This window comes from Sceloporus undulatus, chromosome 6 (genome assembly GCF_019175285.1).
Source record: "Sceloporus undulatus isolate JIND9_A2432 ecotype Alabama chromosome 6, SceUnd_v1.1, whole genome shotgun sequence".
Classification (NCBI taxonomy): domain Eukaryota; kingdom Metazoa; phylum Chordata; class Lepidosauria; order Squamata; family Phrynosomatidae; genus Sceloporus; species Sceloporus undulatus.
The window spans coordinates 155,687,348-155,708,056 of record NC_056527.1 but is presented as its reverse complement, the minus strand read 5'-3'; the positions used below and the strand labels follow the sequence as shown (position 1 = coordinate 155,708,056).

General features: G+C 45.6%; 1 protein-coding gene across 5 annotated transcripts in view; it reads right to left on the bottom strand.

The window, feature by feature from the left end:
* Positions 1 to 20,709, bottom strand: part of PATL2 (PAT1 homolog 2) — a 741,315-nt gene that overhangs the window by 710,209 nt on the left and 10,397 nt on the right. The window lies entirely within an intron of this gene.

Below are 20,709 nucleotides of genomic sequence, written 5' to 3'. Positions count from 1 at the left end.
ACTATGGTGCTCTCGATGCTACATCTAGGAGGCTGCCATTTGCTCTTCATCCTAGTGTTGTAGAACAACCTTTCCTAATCCAGCTATTTCCTGAATGTCTACAGATCCCGTCATTTCGTCCAACATAACTAGACTGCCAAGGACAGGATGTGCTTCACACCCAATGAATGTTTTGAATGTCATTATACTCTGTACAGTGTCACCTTCACTCAGCATGCTGTAGTGTATTTAGAACCACCACAATCACATTGACATCTCTTTACTATCCTTCCTTTTACTGTCCTGCCTTAGAATATACAAAAAAGGAGCAGGCAAAATGTGACCCGGAGTTATATGCAACCCAACAGTTATTTTATGTTCTTTTCCCACACTCCTCCAGTTCACCTTTTACTGGCACAATGAAGAATGAACTGCCTTCCTAACTTTAGGAAAGACAGCTCCTTTTTAAAGGTCACAGTCCCTCCAATATAAAACTTTGTATTGTTTATAGTATGTTGTTGTGGAATTGTTTATATTGAGTTGTGGTTCCATAATTCTGGAGGGTCATCCATTCCCCACTGATGATGACAAGTTTTCCTGCAGCAGTACGACTGTACCCCACTTGGCCTTGGCTCGCTTTGCAGAAAAGCAACTCTTGGCACCACTGCTTCAACTGAACATTGTATCTTACATTGGTCACTTGTGTGGTAACAATTGAAAACCGTATCTAGCAATATGGCATGGTAAAAGAGAACTTTCTTACAGTTCTCTCGGGGTCCAGTGAAGACTAGCCCATCATACTTTGGCTCGGTGACAGTGATGAGAAGATTGGCATCGGGGACTTCAGAACAGCCCTGGTCTGCAAGACACAAAGAGGAGTTAAGCAAGCAACAAACAAGGATAAAGCATTGCATCTTTGCAAGCAGAGCGGCTTCAATTATAGCAGGCTTTAAATCTCCATTTCTCCCAATGAAATGCCTCCATTCAAAAGAACTGTGTCTGACCATTAAAAGCCTAAACAGTTGGGGACCGGGAGAACTGCCTTCTGTTACACGTTTCTTCCTGCAAGCTCCATCCCAGTCATTTGCAACCTTTAATTTGGCCTTCTACTCCCATAAAGTCAAAGACAGCCTCAGCCAATGATCAGGTGGGCTAAGCCTGGTGGGAACTAGCATCCAAAGACTATCAGAGAGCCATAACTTCCCCAGCCCCGGATTATACGTTTTCCTAGTTTTCTTGTGTTTTCTTGTGCTCTGACACCATCAAGATGTTTTGGACTACAGCTCCCATAAGCCCCAACCGCCTGGAAGTGCAATGGGAGTTGCAACCCAAAACATTTGAATGGAGGATGCTAAGAGCCAGCATAGTGTAGTGGTTTGAGTACTGGACTCTGGCAGCCAGGATTCAAAGCCCTGCTCAGCCATGGAAACCCACTGGGTGACTCTATCTGAGTCACACTCTGTCTCAGAGGAACGCAATAGCAAACCTCCTCTGAATAAACCTTGCCAAGAAAATCCTATGATCGCCGTAGGTCACAAGTTGGGAACGAACTTGAAGGCACACAGTGACAAAGAGAAGGACAAGATAGAACAGGAAAAGGAATGATCCAGCCCTCCAAATGCTAAGCTATAACCTTCAGCACTTCTTGAAGGGTTGTTGTGAAACTTTGCTAGACAGGGCTGGGGCTGCATAATTTCCACTCCTACATTAAAAGGGCATCACATAAGTCAAGGTTTTTGCAGAGTTTGGGAAAGTGACTTTTTATAAGCTCCAAACTCTGAAAACATCCAAAACAGCCATTCCATCCTTCTCTGGTTTTGGAAATGTTTCTGGTTGGAGTTTAGTGAAAAACAAACGATGTCCCAATAAGCGTGAATTCTGCCCAGCCCTGAATGGGGATAATGCAAGAGCATTCGTCTCGGGACCAAAAACAGCGCAATGGAGAACCTTGCACAGATAGAACTGCTGCAGGTTGCCCTGAAGCAACAACCTGATCTACTTTAGAGGGTTGTTATGAGGATAACGTGGGGGAAAGTCATATACGTTGCCTTGAACTCAATGGACAAAAGATAAGAAATTATATGGGTAACTAATTAACAGATACATAAACAAAATGCACTGCCCCAGAGAATGCCTTCTCTGCCAGGATGGATATAAATGGCATAGGGAGCTGAGGATGTTTAGCCTGGAGAAGAGAAGGTTAAGAGGGGATATGACAGCCCTGTTTAAATACTTGAAGGGAGGCCATATTGAGGAGGTCGCAAGCTTGTTTTCTGCTGCTCCAGAGAACAAGACCCGGAACAATGGATGCAAGCTCCAGGAAAAGAGATTCCAGCTCAACATTAGGAGGAACTTCCTGACAGTGAGAGTTGTTTGATAGTGGGATATATACTCTTGGAGTGTAGCGGAGTCTCCTTCCTTGGAGATCTTTAAGCAGAGGCTGGATAACCATCTGTCAATGGGGGTGCTTGACAGGGCGCGAGTTCATGCATGGCCAGAATGGGGGAGGATCAGGGCCCTTTTGGGGGTCCCTTCCAGCTCTATGAGCCTACGATGCCATGAGTCCTGGGCACCCACCTGCCACCCCTCGCCTCCTGGCCGAAGGGAAGGAGAAGGCAGCTCCCAGTATCTCCGGAAGGCTTCGTCAGGACCGCGCAGCCGACCCGGGACCCCCGCGAGGCGTTGTAGCCGAAGCCGAAGCTCCGGGCGTGCCGGCTCCCCCGCCGCTGGAAGCCTGGCTCAGGAACTGGGGCTGAGGCCCACCGAAGCGAGGCTCTGGAGTCGAGCAAAGAAGGCGAGGAAGAGGAAGGAGAGCCCCGCCGCCGCCGCATTGCTTCTCTGACAGCGAGAGAGCTCACCGTGACGCTCGGGCGTTTTCCTCCGAGTCATGTGACAATGGCAGCCTGGCATGAAGGGGAATCCTGACCGCCTCTGGGGAAAGCGGCGCTTAGGACAAGAAATGGGGACTGTTTGGGACTTGTGGTTGGTTGTTGTTGTGATGATGATGATGGCGACCCGTTCCGAGCTTTTTGGCAGGCTGCTTCAGAGGGGCTTGCCTCCCCATCCCTGGGTGAGACAGGTGATGCCTTAGGGCGACCCTAGGTTAACCTATCCTGGGTTCATGGAAGATTTCTAGAGGGTTTGCCGGCCCTCTCTGGGGTGAGACAGTGTGACTTGCCCTTAGGCGACCTAATGGTTAACCTCCTGGGTTTTCATGGCAAGCTTCTTCAGAGGGGTTGCCATGGCCTCCTTGGGGGCTGGACAGTGTGACTGCCCTTAGGGCGCACTAGGTTAACCTATCTCGGGGTTTTTCAGGCAAGTTTCTTTCAGGAGGGTTCTGCATGCGCATCCTCGGGGTGAGACAGGTGACTTGCCCTTAGGGCGACCCTAAGTTAACCTATCCTGGGTTTTCATGGCAAGCTTTCTTCAGAGGGGTTTGCCATGGCCCTCCCTGGGGCTGAGACAGAGTCACTTGCCCTTAGGGCGACAAAGACCGTGTGGCAGCAGTCTAAGGAGTGAAACAGACCGGCAGGAAAAAGGGTTCTTCTTGGCAGGTTTCTTCCAGAGAGGGTTGCTTTGTCTTCCTCTGAGCGAGAGCGTGTCACTTGCCCTTAGGGCGACCCTAAGGGGTTTTCTTAGCAACTGTCTTGAGGTGGGGTGCCATGGCTGTCCTCTGGGGCGAGAGGGTGTGACTTGCCCTTAGGGCGACCAAAGCCGCCCCTACACTGGGTTCTTCTTGGCAGGGTTTGCCTTTGTCTTCCTCTGAGGCTAGGAGGATGTGACTTGCCCTATGGCAACACCTAAGGTTAACCTATCCTGAGATTTTCTTGCAAGCCATCTTCAGAGGGGTTGCCATTGCCACTCCTCTGAGGAAGAACGAGTGTGACTTGCCCTTATGACGAACACTATATTGGGGTTTCTTGGCAACATTCATCCAGAGGGGGTTGCCATGGCCATTCACTGAGGCTGAGAGAGGTGACTTGTGCAAGGTCACCCAGTGGGTTTAGATGGCCAAGCCGGGAAACGAGCCTGGTCTCCAGAGTCCTAGTCCAATTCTCAAACCATTACACCCGCTGGCTGGAACTACAGCTCTTCAAATCTCCCGAAGCATGCGAGGGTGGTTTGAATGTTGATTATAACTCTGGGCCCAGGTTTCGATTCCCAACTCAGCCATGAAACCCACGGGTGATCTTGGCAAGACACAAGCTCTCAGCTCAGGGAAAAGCAATGGCAACCTACTCTGAACAAAGCTTGCAAGAAAACGCCATAAGGAATGACTTGGGGCGCGCAAACAACCACAGAGTTGAAAAAAAGAACTTTGGTTGGGGGGAGCTGTAATCCAAAATAAAGGGACTTTCAAGGTGCTATTAATCAGAAAAAAGAACTTTGTAGGAGCTGTCATCCAAAAGACAACAAAGAAGAAACTTTGGAGGAGCGTAGTGCAAGAAAATTTGGAGGAAATGGAGTCCAGAAGGAAAATGTAGTGTTGTTTTTAAAGGAACTTTGGGCAATGTAGTTGAACAAAGGAACTTTGGAAACCCTGTAGTCTAAGAGATTTTGGAAGAATGTGCTTTTTAAAGGAACTCTGGGAAGCTGTAGTTCAGTTTTTTTAAAAAAGGAACTTTTGGGAGACCTGTAATCCAAACACGGGACTTTGAGGGAACTATAATCCAGAAAATGAACTCGGGAGCTGTAGTCGAGAGGGACCGAGAGAGAGAGAGAGAGAGAGGAGAGAGGAGAGAACCTATGGAGGAACTTGGTCCAAAAAAGGAACTTTGGAGGCATCTTAAAAAACAACCAACCCAAAATTTTGGGAAGCTGTAGTGCACAAAAAAGGGAACTTTCTCAAGTTCTGCATAAGACTGTGACAATGTGTGTGGTGTGTGTGTGGAAGGGATGGGTGCATTTCGGACAATGCCCTCCATGCACAGCAAAACCAGAAACCATCCCTGCAAATACAAACAGAGCACACCAGAGAGAAAGGGCTTGTTCCATCTCTCTCCCATGCCCTTGTTTTCTGCATACAGGGATGATCAGGGAACAGCTAAAGCAAGGAAAGGAATCTGTAGCCCTCAAGAAGAATTCTGCCTCTCCTGATGAATTTTTCCATCTAAATGCTCCAAATTTCTAGCATTGTTAGTAATTTAAAATGTCGGTGGAATTTTAGATGATTTAGGCATCCGGGAAAGGAGAGTAGGAAAAAGTGATACAGGGAAACGACAGAGCAACAAAAGTTCTAGAGGTGAACAGTTTTCAGTGTCTTATGCAATGCCAGAAAATCTGGAGACTGAAGGAAATTCATTTGGGGGGCAATGTTTTATTTTGTGTGGCATGTCCACATCCCAACCCCATAGCTAGAGCTTGAGGGAAAAATTATTTTGATGTTTCCCTTTTTTTCCCCTCTGAGGAAACCAGGGATCAGTATGAACACCCATGCACAACAATACATCAGCCCTGCACTAGTTTAGTTGTACCATTAATTCCTCCACCTGCATGTACAGATCAGGCTTTAGAAATGGGGGGATTGATTATAAATAGGGATTGATGTTGGTGGATTTACGCTTCTTTGCTTCATTAACTTTTTATTGTTTTAAACAAATAATTACCAGGAAGAAAGCAGCTGCAACATAGAAAACAGGCAAATGATGGCAGCATTTCCTGCTTCTTATATGTATCACGCAGTGGTCCTATACTTATAGTTTGCTTGAAACCATTTCCACTGTGCTCACACACCTAGCACACAATGTCTCTTCGAATAGCTCTCATAATCTGATTTAGGAGTTTGAATCCCATGGTGGTAACATATAAACTTTCCAATCTTGAAATTTGATCCACGACTTCCAGTATTTTGTGGTGATACTATATACTCTAGCCTGTTGTCCTTAATACAGGTTGTGCTCAGGAAAATTAGAGTGGTGGCACTCCCATTTGAGAGCATTCCATAGCTTTTTGTGATCTCTGCAGTTAAAAGTTTGCGGTCATCAATAAAAAACATGTAATTTTCTTTGGAATACTTGGTGCTCCCCATTATCCTTACAATACTTCGAAACTTGTGGATGGCCCTGTAAAATATTTTTAGGACAGAAAATAAATATATCCTGCAAGGCTGAAGGCTCCCCTTGGTTTAACAGAGATTGGAGCTGCCAAATCAGCAGTTAATTTGGTGGGAAGGGAAAAACATGCTGCTGGAATCTGTACTGTTTTGAGGCAGATAAGTTTTTATGAAGGGCTAATGAAGTCTGCATTCCTAAATGCACTTACTACAGAGTGGACTTATAAGCCCCATTGGACATAGTTATTCCTTCCAAGTAAAATGCATCTTATTGCACTAGAAATGACTCAGCTTCCCACTGCTCTAAGATACAGCATATTACTGCCAGTCATGAAGTGGCCCAGAACCAGCAAAATGACTGGAAAGCCTGCAGTGTATAGGGAGATAACAAGAACAATACTGACACCGACCGAAAGCAGGAGCTCTTTGGAAGCAGGGAATAAACTGGTGAACCCTTCTGAGAAATGTTTTGATATCTGAACTTCCTGTGCCACAGCCAAGACACGTGCTTCTACAAAAGACCACAAACTGGACATATCGACAGCAGCTGTCTTCCTCTGTGGCAACAGCCAGTAGTGACTCCGAAATAGGGAGTTCGGTGATCATATTTTGGCATCAGTTACACACCTTCTAATCCTAGCAAAGTAGAGGGCCCACGTTTTACTGCCATTTGAAAATGCTAATCTGATTATCATTAGTAACATGCAGTCCAAGTGTCCCAAGGGAATGTAGACCCCGGAGCATTCATGCCAGCAGGCAGTCAAACTGCCTGGTCAGATTGTCCCCAGTGCTTCTTGCATGAGATGTAGTACATTTGACGTTGCTCTGGAATTCACTTTAGAACCTAGAGTGAAATTTACATGCCCACAAATATGGGGCGGAGAATATAGGGAAAGCACCACCCCCCATTCTAGGCTGCCCTCAGTAGCTTGGTCAGTAGCCAGAAAACCTTGCTTTCAAGTTTGCTTCTAAACTTCCCCTCTTCATCCTCTCTTGCTCTCGATAGAATAGAAAAAAGAGGCGCTTATGGGAATCAAGAAACCGTTCAGTCCAGAGTATATTGGACCAGCCAGCCTCTGATAGTCTCTCAATATCTCATGGTCCTTCAGAAGGTCACCAGTCTTTTCCTCCTCCTCCTCCCCCAAATGCAAACAGAATCATCCAAACAAAAATACACTTCAGTGATAAAGTACAGAGACCAGGCAGAAGCTCACACACAGCACCCTTACCATTAGAAACATACACCAACTTAAGCTTGTACAGCTTTGCCATAAGATCCACAGTGGCATGGCAAAACACCAGTATGTGGTCATGAGGATATATATCTGGATATCTGTATCCACAATTTCTGTCCAGCATGCGGTTAGGTAATGATAGAGGCTTATCATCTAGCAAGCAGGTAATCAAACTCAGATGCCAGACTCCCGCTATGCCAAGTATATTTCCAGTTGTAACCAAGAAAGTTGTGGATGTTGTCAGTCCAGTTTGAAACAGCTGCAATGTGGTTATTGGGAAACCGTATGTAATTAGCCTCTGAGCCCACAATAATACCCAAGTGACAGAAACAGCTGCGCTCGATTATTGCTCTAATATGAAAGGTCTCTGTTAAAATAACTGAAGTTTATACAGAGCCACTCTAATTATGAGTTAATGATTTTCCATACCACAAACCACAGGTTAATCATGCACATATTTATCCAGAAGTTCAGCCCCACTGAGCTGCGTGGAATATGCTGCCATAGAAATGGCTTATCGACTTTCAACTAAATGCTTTTTAGGGGGGGGGGATATTTCTAATGAAAAAAGGAGTAGTTAGAGAGTGTTGGTAATAAGCAAAGCAACACTCCACCAAACAAAAAATTTTGAACAACCCAAAATAATATTACCAGACCACTATTCCATAGATATACATTTTAGATGAGTGAAAACCTGCTTTAAACCTACTTTGCCATTAAGAAAAAACATTTCCCTGTTGTATGAAGCAAGAACCACATTTCGCCAATTTTTGATCACATCAACTATATAAAGTAGGACACATCATGGTTTGTTCCATATAAGATGCCAAATATGTTCTGGCCTCCAAACAAAGGGAAATAGATGAAAGTTTCTTAGGAGGGAATCCTTTCCAAAAGGCCCAGTTCCCATAAAAAGGGAAGCTTTTTAACCCCTGCCGAGTAACCACTGTTTGTTTTGGCACCCAATTCTAGTCCCCATTTGGGCCGCTCACTCATGTCAATCATCATGATGTCACACGCAGCCTGACTGTGGGAGAGGGAAGAAAGGGTGGTGAAGGGAAGAGGACACGCAAAAGACAGCGGGGAGTGATTGGAGGCAGCGAGCTCCTGCTGAGCCATGGAAACCCACTGGGTGGCCTTGGGCCAAGTTACGCCTCTCAGCTTCCGGGGAAGAAGAGACAGGGCCGCAATCTTCTCCAGGCTGACCAGAACATCTCCTTTCCCGGACATTCATCCCATCTCTCCCGGGATCTGACCAACCGGAGACGTGGAACATTGTCACAAAGATACTTAGTAAGAGTTCAGTGATAGTCATTTTTAATTTAGCAATTGAAGGACATAGTCCAATTCCTGCATATAGGGGAATCTTGGCCAACTGTCCTCCAAAAAAACAATATAGAAAAATAAAAGTACATTAATAATGTAAGTATGCACAAATGGACACACTCACATTCACATTGTAATATTACATGAAAACAGCAAAATTCAGTCTTATAAATAATACTACTTACAACGGCAGATATTAAAATCGCTAAATGTGGTTAGACTGTATTCATAGACTTGTGATTCCTCACGGTCACACGTGATACGCCTTATTAAACTACACTTTGATATGTTCTTTGCGTCAGGAATAGGAAAAAACATTGCTTCCTTGCGAGAAAAGCAGAAATATCACTTTATTATTATTATTATTATTATTATACAATGAAATGAACCCCATTCTGTTAATGGCCCTCCTCAGACAGTTCTGATGCAATTCTTTTGGAACTGTGTTTAAAGGGAAACAGCCATTCTGTCAGTGTGAATTTCCAAATTGTTAAATATTGTAATAAATACTAAGTCCAAAATACTAAAGATTATCAGCTTTTGAAATGATCAGTCCTGCAACAATTGGTTGGCTTTTTTTTTTTTTAGTATGGGTGATACTGCAACCAACATTTTGTATTTACTATAATAAAATGAGTGGACTATAATTTCTTCTTTTACAGTTTGTTCCAGTTTTTTTGCAGGGTATGCAAGAAATGCAAGAAGGAGACTGGTAAAAGCGGTTTGAGGGTTTGGACTAGGATCCTGGGAATAGATGTGAATAAGTGCTAAGCCATTGAAACCCGCTTCTTATCCTCAGGGGAAAGCAATGAGGAATTCTTCCAGAACAAATTTTGCCAAAAAGCGTCTGGAATAGAGTTATTTTATGGTTGACATATAATAATAATAATTAATAATTTGTTTTATTTATATACAGTACCGCTATTCCAAAGATCATAGCGGTGAACAGCAAGTAAGCTCATTAGCAAGTAAGCTAATATGTCAGAAACTATAACTATTCAAAGATCACACTATCTTACTAGACTGAATCCGCACCAGCAAAATAATCCAGATCCAGTGCACAGTATATTGCCCAGATTTCACTCACTTTACACCACACTAACTTATAAAAATCTGGATTCAAACTGGATTGATAGCCACGCATTTCCCTGGATGAATTCAAATCAGTATAAAAGGGTGTTTATTCATGTGTGTTTTTCAAGTCAAGAGCAAACTAGACAGATACTATTTGCAGTGAGTCAGAAGTAGGGAAGGAGTGTTGGATTGGTGCCCATTTGGGATGTATAACTGATAGATTTGAGAGTGAAGAGGACGGTGGGGAACATTTAGTGACCCATAGATATCCTCCACATTGCAGCCCTGTCCTGTCCTGTCCTATACATTTCCTCCACTATCCAGAGCTGAAAGTACCTTGACCTTAAAAGGGAAAGACCAACTGGTCCTGTCACCTAAACAAACAGTACTTAACATTAATTTATATATGTGACAGCATTCTGCCGGTGTCCTCGTGATTTCTGATGTAAATATGTTGTTTATAGAGTATGTATTAAATTTTCCTACACTGTAAAACAGCTGTACTTTGGATTCTTCTCTATTAAAATGTGAGATAGACATTTTCACAAATCTGCTTGCTGCCTTGTGTTTTTTTTTTTTGGCTACTTGTGGTGTTTTGGCTGTGTGTTACTTTACGTCTTTATTTCTTGGTCAGTGAAAGGGAGATGCAAATGGTGGTTACTGTGAGTTCTGTCTCTTTGCTGGACAGAAGTAAAGTTGTGCATACGTGAGTTTTACATCTGGGGTTTTTCAAGCTCTTCATGGAAAAAGGATTGGAAAATCCTTTAAACACAGGCCACCTTCCTTGCCTTTTGGAGGCGAGTTGTAAAATGCATAAAGAAAGAAATACATGGGTGCCATTTTCCAGACAGTGTGCAAAGGGATCTTGTAGCGCCTTTGAGACTAACTGGAAAAAGAAGCCCTTTTTGTGGACTTGAGTCTATTTCTTGAGATGCGATGTCACCTGAAGTCTAGGAAAGTTCATGTTCCCAGCTTCGTTCTCTTACCAGCTTCTCTCAAAAGTGCTTCAAGATCCCTTTGCAAACAGATTTTCCACATCAACAGGACAGTCCCTTAGCATTTTTGATAGAGGATGGCAATTCTCTGGGGGACTCTCTCCAATGTGTATGATTTCTTCCCCACCTTTAAACACAAGACACAACTAGGCTATGCAATGGGCAGGTTTGGGAGAGAGAAACACAGAGGATCGTTTCCAGGGGTGCTCCTTGTCAGGTCCTGGTGTAAATATGACTCCCAGACCCTGGTTTTCATCCCTTGCTTTTGACAAATCCATTGGGATTATTCTGTATATTTTGGCTCCCTGCAGCTTGCAAAGGATATTGGAGACCTCCTAGACTTTCTATTCCAGAAAGCCTTTGGGAACAGATGGTTAAGAAGAGAAGGGGTTTCATACACAAAATGATCAGCCTCCTTGGCTCCCAGCCTGGGAGAAAGGCAGCCTATAAATGAATAAATAAAATAAATTAAATCTGTATAAAATTAGCTTCAGGCAATGTGTAGAAGGAGTATATGGACATACATGAATCCCATGATAAGACTTGAGCCCTATGTCCAAGATTTCTCATTATGTTTAGGAAAACATTTCAAAATCTGAACGAGTCCGAAACCCAAAAGACTTCTAGTCCCAGGCATTTTGGATAAGGGAGACCCAACTTGTCCCAATCCTAATCAAGAGCATAATTTCATTGATATGCGCCTTTCTTGTGGAGTGGGAAGCAGCATTTCCAGTTTCTGATGCAAAGAATGATTCCATTTCTATTCCAAGGGGGACCCAAGGCGGCTCTCCAAAAGAATCAGCTAAAAACTACGAAATTTTAAAAGGCCATTGAAACTATCCCATTGAAAGCAATGGTAACCCATCTATTTGGACCTGGTGGGAAAGTGCTCAGATGGGACAAAACAGAATGTTTGTTTTGTTTCCTTGGAGATCCTGGAGAATCTTGGCCAACTGATCCTTGGAAGCTGCATCAGTTGAAGTCTGGAGGTGGTGGAGGCTGGAGACTTCAACTGCCCAGAGCCATACCCTTTGGTTGGTTCTGGTGCCATTGGTTGTTTGGAGAGCTCTCTTGCTTTCTCTGGCTGTTTTTTCTTTACAGTAAGTGCATCCAGTCCTTTCTTTATTTAAATGCTAGCTACTTCTGCTTTGGGAAGGCATCGCTTTAAACCAGGTGGACTGCTAGAGCTCACCTGAAAGCATCCTTCTTAAGCAGACCTTCATTAGTTGGGTTCAAGTGTATGGTTGTCTTATTTCTTCAGTTTCGTTTCTCCCAGGAGTGGGTCTCAAGGTGGTGTAGAATACAAAATGTAGAATGAACATACTGTATATACTCATGTATAAGTCTAGAAATGTAGGCCAAAAATTTGATCCCAAAAATCTGAGTCAACTTATCCAGGGGTCAGTTTAAGTACTGTATCTTAACTCTTATTTAAAAGGAGGAACCATCCCCTGGTGAAAAGCAAGAGTATAATACGTGAAGCACTGACTCCCTCTCCTCTCTCATCCATTCAGTCTTAAGAGTAAGCGCAAAGAGTTATGTCTGATGGAATTTTATCAGTTCTTTGACATTGTTTTCCCTTGCTTCATCCTTTAGATCCTTTGCTGTATGCCCCTAGGTTTTACCCTTGACTTATCCTAGCAAATGATCATAGCCAAATCCATAATTTTGGCCCCAAAACGTGCACGTGCCCTTGGACTTTTATCAATGAGGTCGACATATAGTTTCAAGTATATACGGTAAGCATTTTTTGACAAAGAAAACATGGCTGGTACCAAGAAACGGATGGCATTGTTTTTTTCAATGGACTCAGTTCTCAAACCCTCTCCAAAGGAAGAAGTTCCCAAGGTTTCCATGGCCGACATTCATGAGTTTTTTCGTGGTTTTTCGGGGCTATGCGGGCAATGTTCCAGAAAGGTTTCTTTCCTGATGTGTTCGCCAGCATCTGTGGCTGGATCTTCGAGTAGAATGCTTTGCCTGGAAAAATTGGGGTCTTCTATCCTGTGTGAGCCTGGGGATGCGGGAGGGGTGAGGATTTACATGTGCCTTTGTTCTGTGTTGATTGGTTGGCTAATGCAAAGGAAGAGTTAATGTCTGATAAATTGGTGATCAATATCTGTGCTGGGAACAGCCCCTGACTCTGACTGGTTTCCATTTGGCATTTGCTGAGTCTTCTTTTGGTATTCCTCAGGACTGGTAGCCAAATTTTGATCACTTGAAGGGTTCTTTTTCCCGGTGAAATTGTCAAGTGGTTGTGTGGATTTGATATTGGCTTCCCTGTGCATCCTGACATGGTAGTGTGTGGCATGGTCAGAACTTCAGGTGTATTCAAACAGTATTTATGACCAGGATGCTTCGTGGCATTTGGCTCATCTCCAACTGTTAAGCGGTCGGGAAGCGGGTAAACTGGAGGACAGGGCTTGCAGGAAGTCGATCAGAGAGCAGTAGCTGGGTGACTCCCATGTTAGTGGGGTGTGGTGAATTTGCTCTGGCTTTGGTCGGCACTGTTCGCTAATGACCCCAAATTCCCTTTGCCTCCCCCAATTGCTGCGGGCGGTGTCGGGGGGGGGGGGGGTGGGGGTGATAGCAGGCATGTACTTCAAAGCCCATCGTGTTGTCGTCCCCATAGTTCCTCTAGGAAAGAGAGAAGAGGAAGGCCTCTAATCACCCCAGATCCCTTTGCTCCGCCCATTCTTCCCTGGGCTGTTTGGGGGGAGTGAGTCCCTGCAGGACATTTGTACGCAAAGCCATGCTGTGTGCTTCCATTTAGTTCCTCTGGGAAAGAGCGAAGAGGAGCCTCTAATGACCCAGTCACCTTTGCCTCCCCCATTGCTCCCTGGGCTGTCTGTGGGGGGGGGGGATCATGCAGGCATGTACGCAAACCCATCTGCCCTCAGGGCGCTCAGGCAGAACTCGAATCTCCATCTGGAACGATTTCGGAGCAATGCAGGTCGAATTCGTGCTCAAATGGAACGATGTGCACCCATATTCGATCCAACCCGCGTTATAGGCCAGTGGGAATGAACCTATCTGTGAACTAGGATCCAGCCATGGACAAGCCCCACACAACATGGAAATCAATGCCCCAATAACAAGATCAGAGCTGCTACAGTGTACCTTAAATGCAATGCAATTTTTTGTTTCTTTTTCCTCGTCCTAGAACTTCCTAGCTCCTCTGAATGACCCCAAGATCAAAGTAATAGAGAGGAAGGAGAAAACTTATCTCCTTCCACTTTCTCCAACCCCATATAGAAATTATCTATACCTCTTTTAGGGCCTCTTTTCACAGTGTTGCTCCTTAAAACCCAATGGTTTCAACCTTTCAAAGAGACATGTTATTTGGGAGAAATTCAAGACAAAACCTACCAGGAGGGTGCCTTCAATTTGTTTTCCAAGGCAAGAGCGGTGCACAGTTTAGGTGCAGGGGGCCGTACCACCCTGTGGAGGTTGTTGTTGGCCTTTTCCAGGGCCCGAATACCATTTCCATCCAACCTGCTAACCTGTCCTCTTTTCAGAATCTGAGATTGCATTGCAAGAACAGGAGCGCAATATAGTAGGTGGTTTGAGTGTTGGACTAGGATGAGGGGATGAGGATTCAAAGTGCATTTAGCCATGGGAAACTCGTGGGTGACCATGGGCAAATCATGCTCTCTCAGCTTCGAGGAAGGCAATGCAACCTCCTCTGAATAAATCTTGCCAAAGAATGGATAGTTTGCCTTTGGCCACCGTGAATTAAAGGTACGCACAACAACATTTTAGGACTATGCAATTCCATGTAGCTCAGGTATTTCTCTTATGCCATGGAAAATAATACTGGGGAAGCTAGCGAAGTACCTTCTGAGCCATTTAGCTGTCCTTCTTAACTTTCCAGGCACAGGCCCTGATTGATACCAGGCCCTGAAATGAAGAGAGAAGCCTGGGAAAGCCCATCTGGCTCACTGAGCTCAGGCAGAGGCCACACATCTGCCAAGAGGCCAAAGCGCCAAAACATACAACGAGACGGAAGGTTCGCAGATGGCGAACCCAGCAGCGAGAAGAGGTCACGTTGTTGCCGGGAAACCCAGTGGAGTGGAGAAGCCAAGAGAGTGCTGGACAGGCTTGTGCTTTTCCAAAGAGTTTTGTAGCATCAGCTATTTTAGGACTGTCTCCTTCCACGATGCATGGGAGTGACAAAGGGTTGCCCAGAAAGGGACCTTAGGGCTCATCCATGCATCTGCAGGAAGGAGACAGGTCATCTGCAAACAAATTTATGCCTTTGTGCTATGAGTAACCGATGTTTGTTACATGTTTTGTATTGCTTGCCTAATTTTGGGCTGGCATGTGCCATAATAAAATAACATTGTTCATTCATTCCGAAGGCAAACAAACAAGGCAAGGCTATGCCCAATTCCTCCTTTCTTTCCGTGGTACAGATCCCTGATTTTGTCACACCCCTGATTTTGCTGAGGACTCTACGCTGACCCACTTTTCTTGGTTCACAGCTGAAAGACTTCCAGGCTGCAGCTGTAGACCACGTTACACCTAGAGAGCGATCGAGCCCATCGTGACTCGAATGGGAGGATGGAGGAGGGAAGCGATCGATTTGGATATCTGAGGAGTAGGAGGTGGCGGAGGAACCTATTCCTTATTTTGGAAGATGAGACTCATCGAGATCTGGATGACGGACGCTGATCGAGATCTCGATAACAGAGGAGGATGAAGCGATTTTTTTTTTTTGAGGATCTCCGATACGAGGAAAAGACCAAGATGTACTTGAGATTCGATACCGAGGAGGAGCAGATGTATTGAGCTCTCCGATCCAGAGGAGGATGAAATTGAGATATCGCCCAAGACAGCGGAGGAAGATGTCATTGCCGAAGAGAGGAGGAGGAAACTCTGAAGACAAGAACTGCTTGCTTTTTTGATTGAAGAGTTGGAAGCGAGGAAGACGGAGAGAAGGTGTGGGTTTTTGGGTGGGTGGGAGTTGTTGGTGGTTGGTTTTGTTTTTGGGTGGGTGTTTGGGTGTGGGGGCTGTGTTGGTGGGGGTGTGGATTTTGTGGTGGGGGAGTTTTTTTGGTATGGTGGGCGGGGGGTGGTGGCTGTGTGGGGGTCAACACCCCACCACCAAACCAACAAAAAACCAACAACCACATGTGGGGGGGGTGGGGTTTCGTGTGGGTTGTGTGGGGGTTGGTTTGGGTTGGTGTTTTTTGGGTGGTTGGGTGATTGGGGGGTGGCTGTTGTGGGTTATTTGTTTTGGTGTGTGGGTTTGGGGGTGGGTGGGGGTGGGGTGTGTTCTTTGTGGGGGGGTGTGGGGGGGGTGGGGTGTGTGTTGGTTTGGGGTGGTGGTGGGGTGTTTGTGGTTGTTGATGTTGTGGGGTGTGGTGTGTGGTGTTTTGGGGGTCTCGTGTGGGTCTGGGTGGGTTTGGTTTTTTTTGGGTGGGTTTGGTGTGGTGGGGGTTTGGTGGTGGGGGGTGTGGTGGTTTGTTGTTGTGGGGGGTGGTTGGACAAAATTTTTTTTTTTTTTTTTTTTTTTTTTTTTTTTTTTTTTTTTTTTTTTTTTTTTTTTTTTTTTTTTTTTTTTTTTTTTTGTTGGAGGGTGGGTGGTTGGGGGGTGGGGGGTTTGTTGTTTTGTGTTTGTGGGGGGGGGGGTGGTTTGTTGGTGGTTTTGGGTGGGTTTTTGGGTTGGGTGGTGTTTTTTGTTTGTGGTGGTGGGGGTTTGGTGTGTTTTGTGTTGGTTGTGTTTGTCTGGTTGGCTTTGGTGTTGTTTGTTGGTGGGTGGGTGGGTTGTTTGATGGGTTGTGTGTGTTGTGTTTGGGTTTGCCGCAGTGGTTGATTTTTTTTTGTGGGGGGTTGGGGTTTTGGTTGTGTGTTGTGGGGGTGTGTTGGGGGGTTGTTTTTGTGTTTGTTGGTGGGTGTTTGGTGGGTGGGGGTTTTTGGGTTGGTGTTGTTTTGGGGTTGTGTGTGGTGGGGTGTTTCTTGGTGTTTGTGGTGTTTTGTGCTGGTTGTTTGGTGTGTCGTTTTTGTGTGGTTTGGGTTTGTTGGTTGGGTGGTTTTTGGTTTCGTGTGGTGTTTTGGGTTGGGGGGTTTTCGTTTTTGGGTTTTTTGTGGTTGTTTTTGTTGTTTTGGGTTTGTGTGGTTGGGGTTCGTGGTTGTGTTGTTGGTGGTGTTTGTGTTTTGGGTGGTTTTTTTGGGTGTTTTGGTTTGTTTTTGGCTTGTGGTGTTTTTGGTTTTGGTTGTTGTGCGTTTTGGGGGTTTTTGTTTGGGTTTTTGTGTTGGGGTGTTGGGGTTTTTTGGTGGTTGGTTTGGTGTGTGGCCAAAACCAACCACCCCACACAACCCCCCACCCCCATCCCACAACCCCCAACAACACCCCCATCACACACCCCACCAACCCTCACCCCCCAACAACGACCCACCCCCAAACACCCCCCAACACCCCCCTCAACTGTTTACCACACCACAACAACCCCCCACCACCCACCCCAAACCCACCTAACCCAACACCCCCCCCCCCCAACCAAAAACCACCAAACCACAGGGGGGGTGGGTGGGGGGGCACGGTGGGGTGGTGGGTGGTGGGTTTGGGTTGTTGTGGGGGGGGGGGGAGGTGGGGTGGGGGTTTGGGGGTGGGGGGGTTGTTGTGTGGGGGGGTGTGTGGTGGGGGTGGTGTGGGGGGGTGGTCGGTGGGGGTGGTTGGTGGGGGGGTGTGGGTGTTTTGGTGCTTTTTGATTGAAGAGTGTGAGAGGAGGAAGGGAGGGAAGATTGAAAGGCGCAGGGGCTAAATCCGTTTTGAAAGCTGTCAATTTATTTGACACTTCATTCTTTGCATTTTAGGAAAGCCAAGCAAGGCTTATGAAAGCTTAAACTGCAACTTTTTCACAAAACTCCCTTTGCATCTTGATGACTCCTCAGAAGTACATCTTTCATTTGGGATGAAACCAGGACAAAACATGGATTTGCACTCCTTTGCTTTGCATGTCCATCCAACACTTTGGGAAGTAACAGGCATCTGCCGCCTTGTGAAAGAGTCCTATCGTGCCCAAACCAGACATAAAAAATATGGAGGGCAGCGGCTGTTGGATTTGGGGTAATGGAAATGCCTGCAAAGTGGGGTGTGCGAAGCAAATTAGGGTGCTCCTCCAAGCTAACAAAAGTTGTTTTCCTAACCAAACCGTGATGGCCTCTCTCACTCCAGCAACATCCAAAGACATCCTGAATTCTGACCCATTCGTACTCCTCAAAAGTTGTCTCCCAAGTCACTGAAGTGTTTGAGGAGTCTGGATAGCCTTTCCAGTGCAGAACACAAGAGGACAGCATTGGTCTTTTCTTAGGTGTAAGGGAGTGGATGCACTTGAATAGGATGTTCAGGAACCCAGTTGGTGAGGACACCTGCCTTTCTTCTGTGGCTCTCCTATTGGCAAGACGGCCATGCTCTGAAGATCATGGTTGTTGTCATCACGGAGGGGCTGAGTTCAGACTCAGGAGATGGGGTGGAGATCTTCCTGGGGATCGCTCTGAGACGTGTAGCTCATTAATCTTCTCTTTTGGAAGTCTGGTTCATACCTGGACAGAGCTCCTTGTCAGAGTTGACTGATCGTACGACCGCGTGCGAGATTGGACTTTTGAAGCTGATTGTTGGCATTTGGAAGGTTATCCAGCTTCCCCTGTAACATGTGAACCTGCCCCACCTCCAGGAACAATAGGGAACCAGTTGTCTGAAGCATCCAACTGTGTATAGTTCTCCCTTGTTATCCACTGGGGGTTGGTTCCAGGACCCCCGTGGATAAAAATATCCTTGGATGCTCAAGTTCCACTAATACGAGGGGGTATCATCAAGTTTATTATCACGCTTTCAAAGTTTGTTTGCTAATTCCAATCACAATAGTGTCCTAAGATGGGCAATTTCCCCATCAACTACCGGGATCTCATCATGAATGAGACAAAAAGGACACAGTGAACTGATCTCTCAACATCATGGACTTAGGGATCAACGATGACTCTGACCAAATGACATCCAATATACAATAATACTCTGGTGCTACCCCCCCTGTTAACATGGCATAGCAAAAATAGTGTCCCTCATATAGTGGATAAATATCGCCGTGGTAAGGAGGGACAGCTGTAGTCATTCCAGTGAATGGTCCAACCGGCTTCAGCGAAGTCACACAGGTTTACCTTTGCCTTGCTCTGCAAAACTGACAGTAGGTTTCTGCCGTCCGGTTCTGATCCATCAATGGGGAGTAATCTCCAACGGCATAAAAAGTATCCAAATTGCCCCTTGTCCATAGATTTTGTGGGGTTTTTGGGCTAGAGCCATGTTCTAGCAGAGTTTCTTTCTGACGTCGCTCAGCATCTGTGGGCTGGCATCTTCAGAGAAGATCTGTGGCTGGCATCTCTGAAGATGCCAGCCAGAGTGCTGGCGACGAAACGTCGAGGAAGAAACTCTGCTAGAACATGGGCCAAATAGCCGCGAAAAACCCACAAAAAACGATGGATGCGGCCATGAAAGCCTGCGACTTTACTTGTCCCTTGTCCCTTCTTGTCAGGCTAGACTTTTAAAGCCTCTGCAGGAAGGAAGGAAAGGCCCGTCCAATAGGATGATATAGACCATACATTGTGGAGGGAAGCAAGTTATTTTTGCAAGACAAAACTAGATTCATAGATCATAGAATCGTTAGTAGAGTTGGAAGAGACCAAGGGCCTCCAGTCACAACCCCTTCTGCATGCAGGAAATCTCAATCCTCTAAGACCTCTAAGGAAGGAGACTCCCGCTACACTCGCGGAAGGGGTCTGTTCCCTGTCGGACAGCCTTACTTTCAGGAAGTTCCCCTACTGTTGAGCTGGACTCCTTTTTCTGTAGCTTGAATCTATTGTTCCTGGTCCTGTTCTCTGGACGCAGCAGAAAACAAGCTTGCTCCCTCCTCAATATGACATCCATTCAAATATTTAAACCAGGGCTATCATATTCACCTCTTACCTTCTTTCTCCAGGCTCACATCCCCAGCTCCCTAGTCTCTCCTCATAGGGCTTTATGGTTTCAGACCCTTCAGCATGTTAGCGCCCTTCTTTGGACCACGCTGCAGTTTCTCAACGTCCTGGATGTGTGGCGCCAGAACTGGACACAGTATCCAGGTGGTGCCTGACCAAGCAGCGAATAGAGTGGCACTATTACTTCCCTTGAGCAATACATTTGACCAGTTCTTTTAATACCCTTGGATGTAGTTCCATCTGGTCCTGGAGACTTAACTTCATTTGAGATCACCAGGTTTATACGATCTCTTACTTATTTTGTGCTGAAATTCCCATTCTGTCCTCTGCTCCATTATCCTCAGGTTGAGCTCCTTTGCTTTTCTGAGAAGGACTGAGGCAAAAAGGTGTTGCGTATTCTGCTTTTCTCTGTCCCCTTTTAGCATTTTGCATCTTCTGCATGCAGTGTCCTACCCTTCCTTCTCTTCTTTTGCTGCGGATAAATCCAAAAAAGCTTTGTCTTGTTCTTAACCTCTCTAGCAAGCCTGAGTCCTTCTGTGCTTTAGCTTCGGACTTGTCCCTGCACAGGCTCCCTGTTCAGGTTCTTGAAGGCTCCTTTGCTTTTATTGTAAAAAGGATTGAGATAGAAAAAAATCTTGAAAATGCACGCCTGGCACCCAGGAATGAGGCTCAGACCTGTCTTCAGAGCCAAAGAAATCTTTCCCAATTTTTTTAACCCTCTAGAATAGACATAGTTGACTCCGTTTAACCATTAGACCCCTTTACGTCTCTCGCTCTTTCTGTAGATGTTAGCACAGTTCCATGAATTTGGTTTTTTCCTCTGTGGAATGTTATGAAATACCTTCTTAAGCGGGGCGGATCATTTATTCTCTAATCCTTGTCTTAGATTCCTGACAAGCCCTTTTCAAGATCTTTATGTCGAATATCCAACGGTGACCTCACCGGAAATTTTGGCAAGCAAAAATGGCTGATTGCCCCTGCAATCTATGGTCAAGACTATATTTCCAATTGAATGGTCTGGACTCCGGACGAATTAATCACAACCGCAATTGCCAGATGATCCTGTCGAGCAGGGGTT